This window comes from Macrobrachium rosenbergii, chromosome 3, assembly GCF_040412425.1.
Source record: "Macrobrachium rosenbergii isolate ZJJX-2024 chromosome 3, ASM4041242v1, whole genome shotgun sequence".
NCBI lineage: Eukaryota > Metazoa > Arthropoda > Malacostraca > Decapoda > Palaemonidae > Macrobrachium > Macrobrachium rosenbergii.
In genome coordinates, this window is record NC_089743.1 from 50,969,524 (window position 1) to 50,984,132 (window position 14,609).

Below are 14,609 nucleotides of genomic sequence, written 5' to 3' on the forward strand. Positions count from 1 at the left end.
TTTCTGCAGTCGAGTCGTAAAGGGTTTTGCTGTTGTGTATTGTAGCATTTCGAGAGTACCTTTAATGGCTAAACTGATTTTTCATGGCAACAGAGTTAAAAAAAATGGCCATATTTTAAGAATTTGGCAAAAAAATGGTCAATCTGGCAACCTGCTGCTGCAGATATTGGCTTAAAGAGGAAATAGCAGGCTGCCTATCTCCCACATTCAAATCTTTGTAAAACTTTTAGTTAAAATAGGGCATGTCATTGGTTACACCGAGCTTGATTAATTGAACTTTTTTTTTTCCTGCCTAGAGGAAATAGGTCTTCGTAAGGAGTTCATTTTTCCCTTATAAAATTCGGGATGTCGTTTAAAGGAACCTTTGTGAATAATGACTACAAGTCCCGAACCTACCCTAACATAGGGGCATGGCAAAAATTAAGGGCTGGTGCAATACTAGCGTTATGTCGTTTACTAGAATATTTATAGAATTTCTGGGTAAAGTCCTCTGCGTGTGTCATAAACTATCTAGGAAATGTGACAGCAAGCCTGCTAAGTTTTTTTATAGAATAAAAAATGAACGAGACAATTTCACAAGGCTGGGAGTAAGAGAATGCCTTCCTTATGGGTTATGGTGAGTCCGTAGAAATATGGTAAAGAATCGTTGTTGATTACCTTAAAAGTTTCTGAGAACTCAGTACCCTTTTTATTGCTGCCTATTTTCCTCCACAGACGTTTCTTGTAGAAAGAATCAGTGCTGTAAGTATTGAAAATAGTAAAGTTTTACAAACTTACCGGTCAGCTGCCATGGTGGAGATGGGTTGATGTCGCTTCTAGTACAGCTACTGAATTCGACGAATCCAGGTAAAAAAGTCACAATAATCTTTCCTAGATAGTGACCCCCAAGGGTTTTAACCCTGTATGTATCCACCTTTGCGGCGTGTTTAGTACAGGCCCGTTGAGGATTTCCGTATAAACATAAACAGAAGCCTGTATATCATAAAGATAATAACCCCCAAGAAATATTGTGAATTTTTCCCACGTGACTTTATTACCGCCACCATAAATTAACTGACCTTTTTTCCTGTGGCTTTTTTTTTTTCCTAGCCAAAATCGTAACTTTTTTTTCCTGTGAGTTTACTACCGGCCACCGTCGAGAATATCCTATATCTCCCTTGATAGCCAGTTTGTCCGAGACACCGTCTGTCGTTGTTTCTAAACCTGACCATTGTTCGAACAATTACGGCTTCCCCAGGTTACAAGTTATTCCCAAGGTGTATCGAACTTGATATGAAGCAACATTTTTAAATATAAAAAGTCACGCGAATTTATAAAAATATTTATGTAATGAGGATAATGACAAGCGAACTGGCAGTATCTCATCGTTGCCTTGCCGGGTTGATGGTATGTATAAACATCACTCTTTATATGTACTAGCAGGTGCCATCGATGTGACTCCGTAATATACGTAATAGATAATAGACTAATAGGAAATAATATTTGAAATAACTTAGGAGTAGAAAATAACGTACAGTAATGAAATTATCGAACCACCCACTGATAGTTTATGAATATACAGCTTGAAACCTGTAAAGAGATCATAAGTGCAATCCATCTTCTACCAGATATCAGCACACAATAAATTTCCTTGAAGAAAACAAACCAGTTTGAAATGCCTTCATAAACTCATACCGGTTCAACCAATGCAGTTTTTTACCCAATAAAAATAACTCCCTCTGTAGCACTCTCTCGCATTTTCCACCGAGACGAGGGCCAGTGATTTCTTCGTTTCCTTCATGGGCCTCCACACACATGCACACACACACACACACACACACACACACACATATATATATATATATATATATATATATATATATATATATATATATATATATATATATATATCTATACATTATATTAGTATTCACACACACACAGTCAATAATGTCGAACCAGAAATAATATATATATATATATATATATATATATATATATATATATATATATATATATATATATATATATATATATATATTATATATATATATATAATATATATATATATATATATATATATATATATATATATATATATATATATATATATATATATATATATACACGCCTCGTGATCATAATGTTCTACTCAGTATAATCGAACCAGGAATCAGTTGTCAGGTAATGACTGAACAAAAAATTTCATTCCGTTAAATTTATTGATCACCTCTAGTGTTGGCTGCTAATTAGGTCACTTATTAATAGACACAGTGTCCTTTTACCTTCTCAGTTCCCCTACAATTTCTGGATATATTTATCACTGCAAGCCTTGTATTCATATGAGAAATCAATGAAGGTGACCTTCTCTTCCGTAGTGGAATTGGAACCTAAGCAGCTTATATTAGTAATTAAGTTAATTTAAAAATTGACCTTGCATTCATTGATGCGAGTTTATCTATTAACACTTGAATGGACTTAGCAAAAGTATGTTCTCTGTTGATTGTTCTGGTTTGTTGAATGTCACAACCCTGTCAATGACCGTATCATTGTGACGCCATGTTACATTAACCAATTATCAATAAAATTATTTGATTAATCGCCCCCATCGTGTTCACATTTTAAGAGGTACCGAGTGGGGTAGTGCGGTCAGTGCACTTCACGGGGTGCACTGTAGGCATTACTTAGGTTCTTTGCAGCGTCCCTTCGGCTACTAGCTGCAACCCATTCATATTCTCTTCTTCCATCTTGCTATCCAAACTCTCCTAACAATTGTTTCATAGTGCAACTGCTTTGAGGTTTTCCTCCTTTCACAACTTTCTACTCTCAATTTCCCTTTCAGCGTTGAATGGCCTCATGATTCCCCAGCAGTGGCCGGTAAAAGTCACGGGGAAAAAAAAGTCACAGAAAAAGTTAAAATTTTGGCTAGGAAAAAAGTCACAGGGTAAAAGTTGCATTAATTTACAGTTTTATATTTTTACGGTAATACCCAACGGGCTTGTACTAAACACCGCCGCAAAGGTGGACACAGACCGGGTTAAAACCCTTGGGGATCACTATCTAGTAAAGATTAATGTGATTTCTTTACCTGGATTCGTCCCAGCGCTAGGCCTTTAGCCTACTTTCTGTATTTCATCGAGTGGCGTCACTCGAAGAACCTGTTTCAACGGTCGTTGCTAGTTATCCTCAACAAAGCGTTTCTTCAGAGTCCCTGGTGTTTGGTGGGACAGGCTTCGTTGAGCCTAGACCTGCGACCGCGTTCTTTTGCCTTCGGTGGTCTTAACTGTCTAGTGTAAAAAGCGTTCCCGTTTATTATTTTAGCATATACTTTGTGTGATGTTACTGGATTGATGGTAGTTAATGGAGTGATGGCAGTGTCTGCAAAGGTTCGTTCGTCAGGTGAGTAAGCTTTTAAGGTTTTTCTTTAAAATATTTTTTTGAAGAGTTGGTTTTCACAATCTACTTGCTTGTTTTAGTTCCTGTTTCATTGGGGCCTTTTATCTTTAATTAGTAGTCTTTTAGGTTGTACTATTACTTGGTTTATCTTAATGTAATTTTAATTTTTTTTTTAAACAAATCATTGGTGAATTTCAGCTAGTGCCTTTTTCCCGTAAGTGAAGTGAGTACTGTGTAGTGGAATTCTTTTTTTTTTTTTCAGTAATGATTTTTTTGCGGTGCTGTTTTAGATTTTAATTTTTGTGCTGTTATCTTTTGTCATTAAAACCTGGTTTAGTGTAACTCCATGGCCAGTCTATTAAGCCGTTGGTTTTAAAGTGAATTTATTCTAGCGATTGTAACCTTTATTACTATATAAGTATTAGTCTTTATAATATTTTAGTAGTTTTATAAAAATTTCTGTACCCGATAATGACAATTATTGGTCAGGTCTTGGCACTGTTCTAATCTTGATTGCAATAAATGCATTGCTAATAGTTATTTATGGTTTCAGGTTGGTGTCTCGCCCAATAGTAACTACGTCGCAACGATGGTTTGGCTGTGAAATTTTGCCGGAAGTCGTGGAACTACTGAAGTCCAGAATATTAGTTTAGGTGGGTAAATATTAATTTTGTATTTTGGTCAGAATTTACTATAACATTTCTCTAGCATTTGCAGTCAATTTATGAATACCTTAAAAATTTGTTTTCTTTTGAAAAGTTACTTTTGAGTGACTTGTGCAGCTTCAAAAGTTTTGACTTGGTTTTATAGCCGCAATTAAAGTTTTCTTAAATTAGATCCAATTACAGCAGCTTAGTAAAACAACTTACAAGTTTTGATGTTAGTGTTATAATTTGAGTAAAGTAAAAAAAATTTTTTCCATTCAGTTTTTTTTTATCAAAATAAAACTCCTTTAAAGTTTGTTTTAAAAATTTTAGTTTAAAAAAATTGTTTACCAACCCTTCCAAAAGTCCACCTTTGCCGGGGTGGCTGTGCTACTTGTCAGGCAAAGGTGGACTGTTCGTTGTGCATGGTGACTAGTCACCATGCACAACTGGAAGTTCTTTTGTATTTACTTGTATGGATGAATTAGAACTGTATGGTTGGGGTGTGTATGGCTGGGAAGTGTATGGCTGGGAAGTGTTCAAAGTTTTATATGGAGACTAAGCGTAGAATAAGTTAGTTTGCAAGTGCTCTACTTTAATCTTTAATTTGATCATGACTGACTTTTGTTGCGAATATTTTTGCTGTGAATGTTGAGGAGTAAAGAGCAGATGAATTTGATAGGGTAAGGATGCTGAACACGTATAAAATCAGATTAGCATTATTGCGTGGAGCTTCGTAGCTAGTTTAGTTTGTACTTGAATGATTTTGAGATAAGAGGCAATAGATTGCAAAATTAAATCGGTGTTCATGAGGTGGCAATGAACTGTCCTAGATTTGTTGCTAGGTAATTCTATTATGGTGGTAAATCATGACAGTGGCTAAAGGAACTTTGTCTTGTTTCATGAAATCTCGCAAACGCGTTTCTTGTCAGTTTTCTGCGTTTACAATGGAAATAGACAAATCTCAGGTTTAGCATTATGCACTGACACATGCATTGACACCCCCAACCTCCCTCATTCATTGAATTAGTTTCCCAACCCCACCCTTCAACTTTTTATTTTACCTAATTATATAAAATATACAGTATTTTAGTTTTAACAGTATTACAAGCAGAATTTTCAATTTACTTGAAAATTTACTAAAAATTTACCATGTAATTTTTCAACTAAGCTTGGGAAGATACCTTCTGATTCTGTGTTCCTTTACATTTTTCTGAGTTTAGTTGTGCCGATTTTACTTTTGATATTTTAGACTGGATACCGAAGGAATTTAGTGTATTGCTAACTTTTAGAAATGCACTTTCATTTTTAATATAAGTTGGACGGCGCGGCTCTCTTCGCTATTATTGGTTTGACGTTGATCCATTAATATTCCCATGGGATAGCCGAAGGGTATTTGACTAGTTAGTCACTAATAGCGTAATTTTAATAGGGTTGGCTATATCATTGGTAACGAATTTGGTAATGAATTTTCAGTGGATAGTCGATGAGAATTGTTTTAGGTGACGCATATAAATTTAATAGGTTTGGCTAATATAACTGGGAATGGATTTCTTTATTAGGGCTGGTTATTTCACTGGGGATTTTTATATATTTTGGTAAGGTTGGTTATTTCATTCGGAATTTTACCTACTTTAATTTGGTTGACTATATCACTTGAAATTATCTTGTAATCATTGGGAATTAATTTTAATGAGATTCTTTAAACCACAAAAAAATGCATAAATTTATTAGTTTATATTTCTTACTTAACAGGCTTATGATGTAGTTTCAGCAGAACCTAACGATGACCGTACAGCTGAAAGCAATACCTTGAACATATCTTCCGTAAAGATCGATCTGGAGGGATTTGAAGTACCACAAGCAATTTTCCTTCTAGAGGCTGTTCAAATTTATCGACTTATCATAAAATTTCACATTGACTCCTTGAATATGTACTTTTATATAAAAAAGACCAGCATAATATATAAAACTAAATACTCCATTTATTTTTTTTTTTACCAAAAATTTTATCGCCAAAATCTTAGGGCATGTGATGGTTGACTTTTGGTAGTATAAAGCAGGAAGGAGAAATTAAAATGTTCAGCCTGTGAATACGAAAGATCTCCAGTACCCTGAATAATTCTTTGAACTGAGGTCGGGTTTCAAAGTGATATGAGAAAACCCCGACATAAAGCTGTAAAAACTAACATAACCTGCCTTGGGGTACAGGTTTTTTACTTTGAATTTTGGGTAACTATGAAACTTCATATGTGAATGGTTTTTTATGAGTGTTAAAAAACCTAAGAATCACAGCTTGTGATTTACACTAAAGGAAGGGGAAAAAAACTTGTTTGGAAATGCTTTCACAAAGATCTAAGAAGAAATGCTTTTGCAAAAGACCTAGGAGGCAGAAAAAATAGCTCCTGTAAGATATCATTAACGGTACTCCGTACCAAACTGCTATATCAAGTATATTGAGTTTCAAGAAATAAGACATTGCTTACTTTGTAAATAAAGGGTCGTTTTTAGTTAAATTAGCGAATTCACTTATTCAAGTATTTCAAACCCAGATTTAAAAAAAGCATTTCCTAGGTAGCAATGTCTCCAACCCACGGCTCTTTGTAATGACCCTATGTTCTTAATCTTACGGTGTCCGTTACACTGTAAAATTGGCCAATCAACCACTTTTAAGGGTAAAGTGAAATTGAAGGACTTGCAATATTACTTGTCAGTATACAGAATTTGATGCCTCTGCCATTGTGTTATGTTCTTAATCTTACGCAATGGCATTGTGTTCTGTTCTTAATCTTACGAGCTCTTCGTTGGGTGAGTCGGTAGAGCTGCGGACTGGCACTCGCTTCCGGAGTTCTTCCCGGCCGGCTGATGAAGAGTTAGTTGAATTTATTTCTGGTGATAGAAATTCATTTCTCGCTATAAAGTGGTTCGGATTCCACAATAAACTGTAGGTCCCGTTGCTAAGTAACCAATTGGTTCTTAGCCACGTAAAATAAGTCTAATCCTTCGGGCCAGCCCTAGGAGAGCTGTTAATCAGCTCAGTGGTCTGGTAAAACTAAGGTATACTTAACTTAATCTTACGGGGTCCGTTACGCTGTAAAATTGGTCAATCAACCACTTCTAAGGGTAAAGTGAAATTGAAGGACTTGCAATATTACTTGTCAGTATACAGAATTTGATGCCTCTGCCATTGTGTTGGTTCTGGCTATCTGGTAAAATTGAACAAATGAAGTTCCGTTCTTGAGGGAGACCTGTTTCTGACAGGCTAGTTGAATAACGGAGTATTTGTAGAATTTCAGATCTCTAGTAAGCATGGATAGATAATAAACTACTTGTGAACCAGACCACTCAAACGTCATGGTAATAAAATTGCTTGTGGTTTAAATGATAAAAGTATTGAGTACAGTCTTTACAAACATAAAGGGTTTAAAACCTGAACTACCTGGGTTAGGAAAGAAGTATAAAGAATATCCTAACGGAATTTATAAGAGTTACTCGTAAATTCACTCCAGCAGCTTGGAACCTTTCCTACTTCTGTAAAGCAAACCATAGGTAAGAACGGGTTTGTCCTAGTAATGAAAATAGTGTACGACCAACCTCGCCATAAGACAAACACTCGACCTCGAATTCCTTTCCTATAGTATGCTATAGTCGCTGGATGCCCTCCTTTTATTACAAATCTTATTTCTTAGTATGAGCAAAATGTTCAGTTACCTAAACTACACAACCCTAAGAGAGTTCGGAGGTCTGGTTAAAAAAATCATAACTAACCTAAACTACACGACGACCACTGTCCAGATCCCGTAGGGGCTAGTGGCGTCAGTGCACTACACGCAGTGAACTGTACGTAAGCTTTACTTTGGGTTTCACAGACAGTGCAAGTGCGATTTTTTGCAATTCTGTAACGAACACTCGTATCAGTACGAGATTTTGCTATAGTGTATTACAACCAGTGAGGAAATTTATAGAGTATCATGAATCATTTACTGTAAAAGACTTATGTACCTATACCTAGAGGCAAAACTCATTAGCCAAGCAAGAAAACGAACACCAGCTTAGGAAAGCTGCTTCTACCTACCATCCCCCTTCACCTCCAATCCCCTACTTCCTCGCCTCTCCTTTCTTCCCTCACCTGCCCTACGCTCTCTCTCTCTCTCTCTCTCTCTCTCTCTCTCTGAAAGTTGCTTTGATTTAAACATTTTTTACGAATTTTGTATATCTAATAATAATTGACATTGTTGTATAAATGTAACGATTCACTGGTTGTTACCCTCCAGTTACTGATCTATTTATACACTGATTTGCTCTCTCTCGCTCTCTGCCTTTCTGTCAGTTTCTACAAATGTGGGGAGTGGTACAGAGGCTTAACCATTTTTTCATTTTGCCCCCATGCTTCTTAAATTTAAAGTGTTTGCTAAAAGGCAATATAATATATATATATATATATTATATATATATATATATATATATATATATATATATATATATATATATATATATATATTATATATATAATATATATATATATATAAATGTGTACATATCTGTCATAATATAATGTCTGAACAATGTGCAATTGTACACCATTATATCATTGCTTATTTCGGTATTGGGTATGAGATAGGTATTCATAGGAAATGAGAAACAATTATTTCACCTAATATCACATATATTCGCCCCCAACCCCACCCTTTCGCCCCCATGACAACTTATAACGCTCTGTAAGGACTGAATTGAATTTGATTGAATATTTGTATCAATCGATAACGGGACTCGAATGTGGGTAGGATATAATCCTTCATATTTAATTTTCTTTGAAGGTTTTTTTTTTTTATTTATTTTTTTTAGTCTTCATCGGTTTCTAAGAGCAAGTCAACTTCATCATCAGTGTCACTGTCAAAATTAATAATGACGGGATCAATACTGTCATGCATGTTATCTGTTGAACGATAACTGTCCTCAAAAGCTCGTGATCGACGTACTGCCCCTGCCCATACATCGCCAGTGACAGAGAGCCTTGCTTCCTCTAATCTGACCTGCAGGTCTGTTCGGGTGAAACGTTGGAGTGAGGAGCGCACGTATCGTTTCATGTGTCCCCACACTTGCTCGATTGCATTGAGCTCGGGATGTGCGGGCGGCAGGCGGACGATCTCGTGACCCCATTCTCGAATGGTGTTATCTATCTTGTACTCAGGCTCTGGCCTATTTTGACGGCATATGTAGAGGAGTTCAGGTCTTGTAGCATGCTGCGGGAAGGATATATTTCTGCGCTGTAACCATTCAGTGAGGTCAGATTTCCTGGTAGCAGTGGTGGGACAATGACTTTCTTCAGTCATTATACTATGGTATGGAGCATTGTCCATCACTAATACCGAAGGCTCCTCTAGGAGTGGCAGGAGCCGAGTTGTTAGCCACCGTAGGAACATTTCGCCATTCATTTCCCCGTGGTAGTCGCCGCTGGTATTTTTAGCAGGAAGCAGAGGAAGGAGCCCTCAATGAAGCCATCGGCTGTACCACCTGCGACTACCACGAAACGTTCCCCCTCTCCTGGTGGCACCTGACGGCTGTAATTGGCACTGGTATTTGGCTGTGTGGTATCCACCCATTCCATGTTATGACTCATTCTGGTTGTGAACCATGTTTCATCCAGGTACACTACCTCCCTGCCGTCTTCCCTGTGTCTTTGAAGGTCCCGCAGGGAACGTATCCTTTGGCACATGATGTCAATCGACTCCTTCCTGACATACATCTTGCGCTGAGTGGTCTTATACCCGATTCCCATTTTGTGGAGTAAGCGCCATAGCGAAATCTTTGAGGTACTTTCAGGGATGATACTTTCTTCCTTCAGGTTCTGTGCCAGGGATGCGAGAGTGAAAGCCTGCTTGGCAACAAACTTTGTATGGATGTGCCGACGTATGGCTCTTACAGAGAAACTGTTAAAGATAGGCTGTGCTGGAAGCGTTGGTGGTGTGACGGGCCGTGGCCTAGTCCTGCGATACACAATCGAATGCACCGTCCCCACTTTCATCCTCAAGGCTGCTGCAACACGGTGGTAAGGCCTATATGAAGGAAAGGATTTATATAGATATGTATCATATAAAATAAAATTTGAACATCCATGACTTGAAAATACGTGCATCAGTATAATCAAGGCTTTAACTCTGATGAATGTCCTGTGGAAAGGGTCAATATTTATTTGTAATTCATAGAGTAACTGTAACAAGTTACCTATTCAAACGAATCTGAAGGCAATTGCCAGCTTTCTTTTTATTAAAAAGTTGAAGAGTTGGGTGACAAACTCGTTTCTGCAACCATACGGACAGTTATGTTCTGAGGTGGCCATCACTTCTTCAAGCTCACCCTCGTAATACCAGTAGATGGCTAATGCCCTGAGTAGAAATGAGGTTTGCGAAGAAGGTAAGCAAACGCAGGTACAACAGTCATTTTCCTATCAGTCATAGTGTCTATCACTCAACTGCTCCAAAACCTTTCAGATAGATCTCAATCTTATAATTATTTACATAACCACTATCATAGAGAGGAAGAGAGAGAGAGAGAGAGAGAAATGAGCAAATCAATGCATAAAGAAATCAGTCATCTGATAGGTAACAACCGATTGAATCGTTACATAGCTACAACAATATAAATTATAATTAGATAGATAGATAGATAGATAGATAGATAGATAGATAGATAGATAGATAGCTTGCTTGATATTAAAAAAATCATACAAAATAAGTTGAAACTTAAGCTACCTTCCGAGAGAGAAAAAGAGAGAGAAAGAGAGAGCTTGAAGGGAGGGGGAGGGCAGGTGAGGGAAGAAAGGAGAGGGAAGGAGGGGGTGGGGGCGGAGCTTTTGTATATGGTTCGTTTTTGTGACTGGCTGATTGAGACTTTGCCCTTTGGTATAGGGGCAAGTGTCTTTATAATTAACAATTAATTATTCATGATACTCCTACAAATTTCCTCACTGGGTGTGATACACTATAGCAAAATCTCGTACTGATACGAGTGTTCGTTACAGAATAATTGCAAAAAATCGCACTTGCACTGTCTGTGAAACCCATAGTAGTTCTTTGCAGCGTCCCTTCTGCCCCTAGCTCCAACCCCTTTCATTCTTTAACTGTATCTCTGTTCACACTCTATCTCTATTCACACTATACCCAGTGTCACACTTTCTTCCATCTCGCTATTCACCCTCTCCTAACAAATGTTTCATGGTGCAACTGCGAGGTTTTCCTCCTGTTACACCTTTCAAACTTTTCTACTCTCAATTTCCCTTTCAGCGCTGAATGACCTCATAGGTCCCAGCGCTTGGTCTTTGGCCTAAATGCTATATTCCACTCCATTCCACTGTCCAGAATTCCTTAATTTGCTGCTCAATTAAACACCTGAGATTTTCCTTCGAACAACTGTCTGGCAAAAAAATCAAAATTAATGCAGCTAAGCATGATGCAATTTGACCGCAGAAATTGGAATTAAGGCAGATGTACGTCTTTATCTTAATCCCAGACTTATGTGCATACAGATAACTGATGAATTGAAGTACCGCGACAAGGAATTTAATTTATGGAGGATTAAATTTTAACGATTTGAATTATACAGATTCACATTTTGACTCCTTGGGATATGTACTCTTGGGATATGTTTTTTTCTTAAAGACCTGCGCATAATTACTGCGCATTTCTTTCAACACTTAAATTGAATTACACTATTTCTCGCTCTTCTTTCCACGTTGGGGACCCTGCTAATGAAGATGCTGCAGTTTATTGTAAGCAAGTCTTAACAGTATACTATTGTAAACTGGACTACTTTGTAAGCCTTGGTTATTAACCTAATTTTAGAAGAAAAAAACAATCTGATTATTTGCTCACTGTACTTTGCTCCTAGATGTATCCTCATTGAAAATACTATTCCGATTTTCAGTTTTTCACTCCATTCCTGCTACGTGGGGTTTTCAGTGTTCGCAACCTTTTAGGGGTAATGGAGTAAATTCAGAAAGGGGAAAAGTAAAAGATATTAACAAATCTTGCGTCCTCGTAACAACCATCATGCTACCTATTCCCCCATTTACTCTATTGAATTTGGTACCTCTTGAATTACATAGTTAATTTAGGTTACTTTTCCACTCCACTTTCTTTTTACCGGATCTGAGCTTGATAAGGATATTCCGCGTAGGGGGGTAGTGCCGTCAGCGTACAGTTATTATTTAAGGTTCTTTGCTGCGTGCCTTTGGCCCCTATGTACCTCTGTTCATACATATTCTTTCTTCATCTTGCTTTCCACCCTCTCCTAACAGTTGATTCATAGTGCAACTGCGAGGTTTTCCTCCTGTTAAATCTTTCGAACCTTTCACTGTCAATTTCACTTTCAGCTAATGAAGATTTAAACTCAGTTACACTTTGCGCTTTTGCACTGATCGTTATGCATTGCCTATATCTATTATGTTGAAAGATAAGTTCAAACAGTAAATAAGGAGGAATAATTGTTTGTTATGCAAGAAGATTCCGCTCAGTTAACGTCCATTCTTGCCCCTTCCTTAGAGACAAAGAAGACGAAAAAGTAAAATATTGAAACGGCGCAGCCTTACCCAATCTTACAACACCAACCCTAAAGAGACCCGACCCCCACCTCCGCCCACACCTAACTCCAAACCCCAACCTCCAAGGAAGCTGAGAAGGCCACCTTTGACGTAAACAGTAAGTCATAGTAGAGCTATGAAGGATTTGAGTACGCACATGAGGGCGCGTGTGTACGTCGGGGCGTTCATTCATGCGTGATTCTGTTGATATTCTATCACCTCTGTTATTGGCTTTTCTATGGGCGATGTGAGACTATCTATAGACTGATCAAACGCGCCGAAGGTTTTGGATCGATAGTGACGAAATTCAGTCATATTTCTTTAGTTATTGCTGCTCGATTGTGCATAAGTTTACTCTCTTCCGTTTCCGTAACTGATAAGCATTCCAGATATGTACCGAACTGTGAACTGAATATAACAAAGGCCAAGATTACGCAGCAAACTCATTCTTTACAGGCAATGGGTAATCGAAACCAAATAAGGTTGTTACAGCTCTATGATAACCATACTTTAGTCTGGTAACAAAATTCAGGCTGTAGCTACTCAGTTTCAAATAGGAGAATCGAGCAAAAATTGTACATAATTTCTCTCTCACATTTGCAATTCATATCCTTTCCCCCACAGTAGTATTCCGTATGGGGTTAGTGCCGTCAGTGCAACTCACACGGTGCACTGTAGGCATTACTTAAGGTTCTTTGCAGCGTCCCTTCGGTCCCTACCTGCAAACCTTTTCGTTCGTTTTACTATACCTCCATTCACCTATCAAGACCTTCTACTTTGTTTCCCTTTCAGCGCTGAATGACCTCATATGTCCTAGTGCTTGGCCTTTGACCTAAATTTTGAATTCGATTCCATCTTGCTATCCACCATCTCCTAACACCTGTTTCTTAGCGCAACTGTGAGATTTCCCTCCTGTTACACCTATCAAGCCCTTCTACTTTCAATTTCCCTTTCAGCGCTGAATGTCCTCATAGGTCCGAGTGCTTGGCCTTTGGCCAAAATTTTGAATATCATTCCACTCCTCACAATAATAAGTATTGCAAATGTTTCACTCAGCTCATCTTGTCCTTTTTGTCCTTCGCGTATTTTGCATTTTGCAGCATACAGATTTAAGTTTTTTCATTATTAAATGGGTACCGGAAGTTATTCTATACAATACATAAATGAAAATTATTTTCCTATTACTTTGTTATTTATTCACTTTGTGTTTACGGATAATATATATATATATATATATATATATATATATATATATATATATATATATATATATATATATATATATATATATATATATATTATCCCATCTGCCATACACGTTAAAATAATATATCGAACTTTAGGGGAGTTTTATCCATGTTACCGATGCGCAATAATTTATAGTCATCAACTTTGCGGTGCTTGATTACAAAGATTAGGGAATTATTGATTTTTTTTTATTCTTTAGGTAGTTTTTGTGGAATTTTGGTTTAGTTTTCTGTAAAAGACAACTATCGTGCAGGCTTTGTATGTCCGTCCTCACTTTTTCTGTTCGCCCTCAGATCTTAAAAACTGCTGAGGCTAGAGGGCTGCCAATTGCTATGTTGATCATCCACCCTCCAGTCATCAAACATACAAAATTGCAGACCTCTAGCCTTGGTAGTTTTTATTTTATTTAAGGTTAAAGTTAGCCATAATCGTGCTTTTGGCAACGATATAGGACAGGTCACCACCGGCCTGTGGTTAAAGATTCATGGGCAGCGGCTCACAAAGCATTATACCGAGACCACCGACAGATAGATCTATTTTGGGTGACCTTGATTATACTCTGTACCGAAAACTCGATTGCGCCGAAGAAACTCCGGCGCAATTTTTACTGGTTTCTTCTTAGGACGAAGTTATGCCTTTTCATAAAGGGAGTGCACCATCCTGCTCTTGATGTAAACTCAGGAATGCCCATTTTTCTTGCTTCTCGAATTGCATAGTCTTATGTCAGATCGTGTTATTATACAACCATTTCCTCGGTTTTCTAA

At 37.4% G+C, this 14,609-nt stretch overlaps 1 long non-coding RNA gene and 1 pseudogene across 1 annotated transcript; one reads left to right on the forward strand and one right to left on the reverse strand.

Annotated features, from left to right (window-relative positions):
- Positions 1-3,221: 3,221 nt before the first annotated feature.
- Positions 3,222-6,016, forward strand: LOC136855597 (uncharacterized). Its single transcript, XR_010858075.1, has 3 exons — positions 3,222-3,378; positions 3,929-4,028; positions 5,775-6,016. It is a non-coding gene; the product is annotated as an uncharacterized lncRNA (long non-coding RNA).
- Positions 6,017-8,731: 2,715 nt separating this feature from the next.
- Positions 8,732-11,201, reverse strand: LOC136851212 (uncharacterized; annotated as a pseudogene).
- Between the last annotated feature and the right edge of the window lie 3,408 nt (positions 11,202-14,609).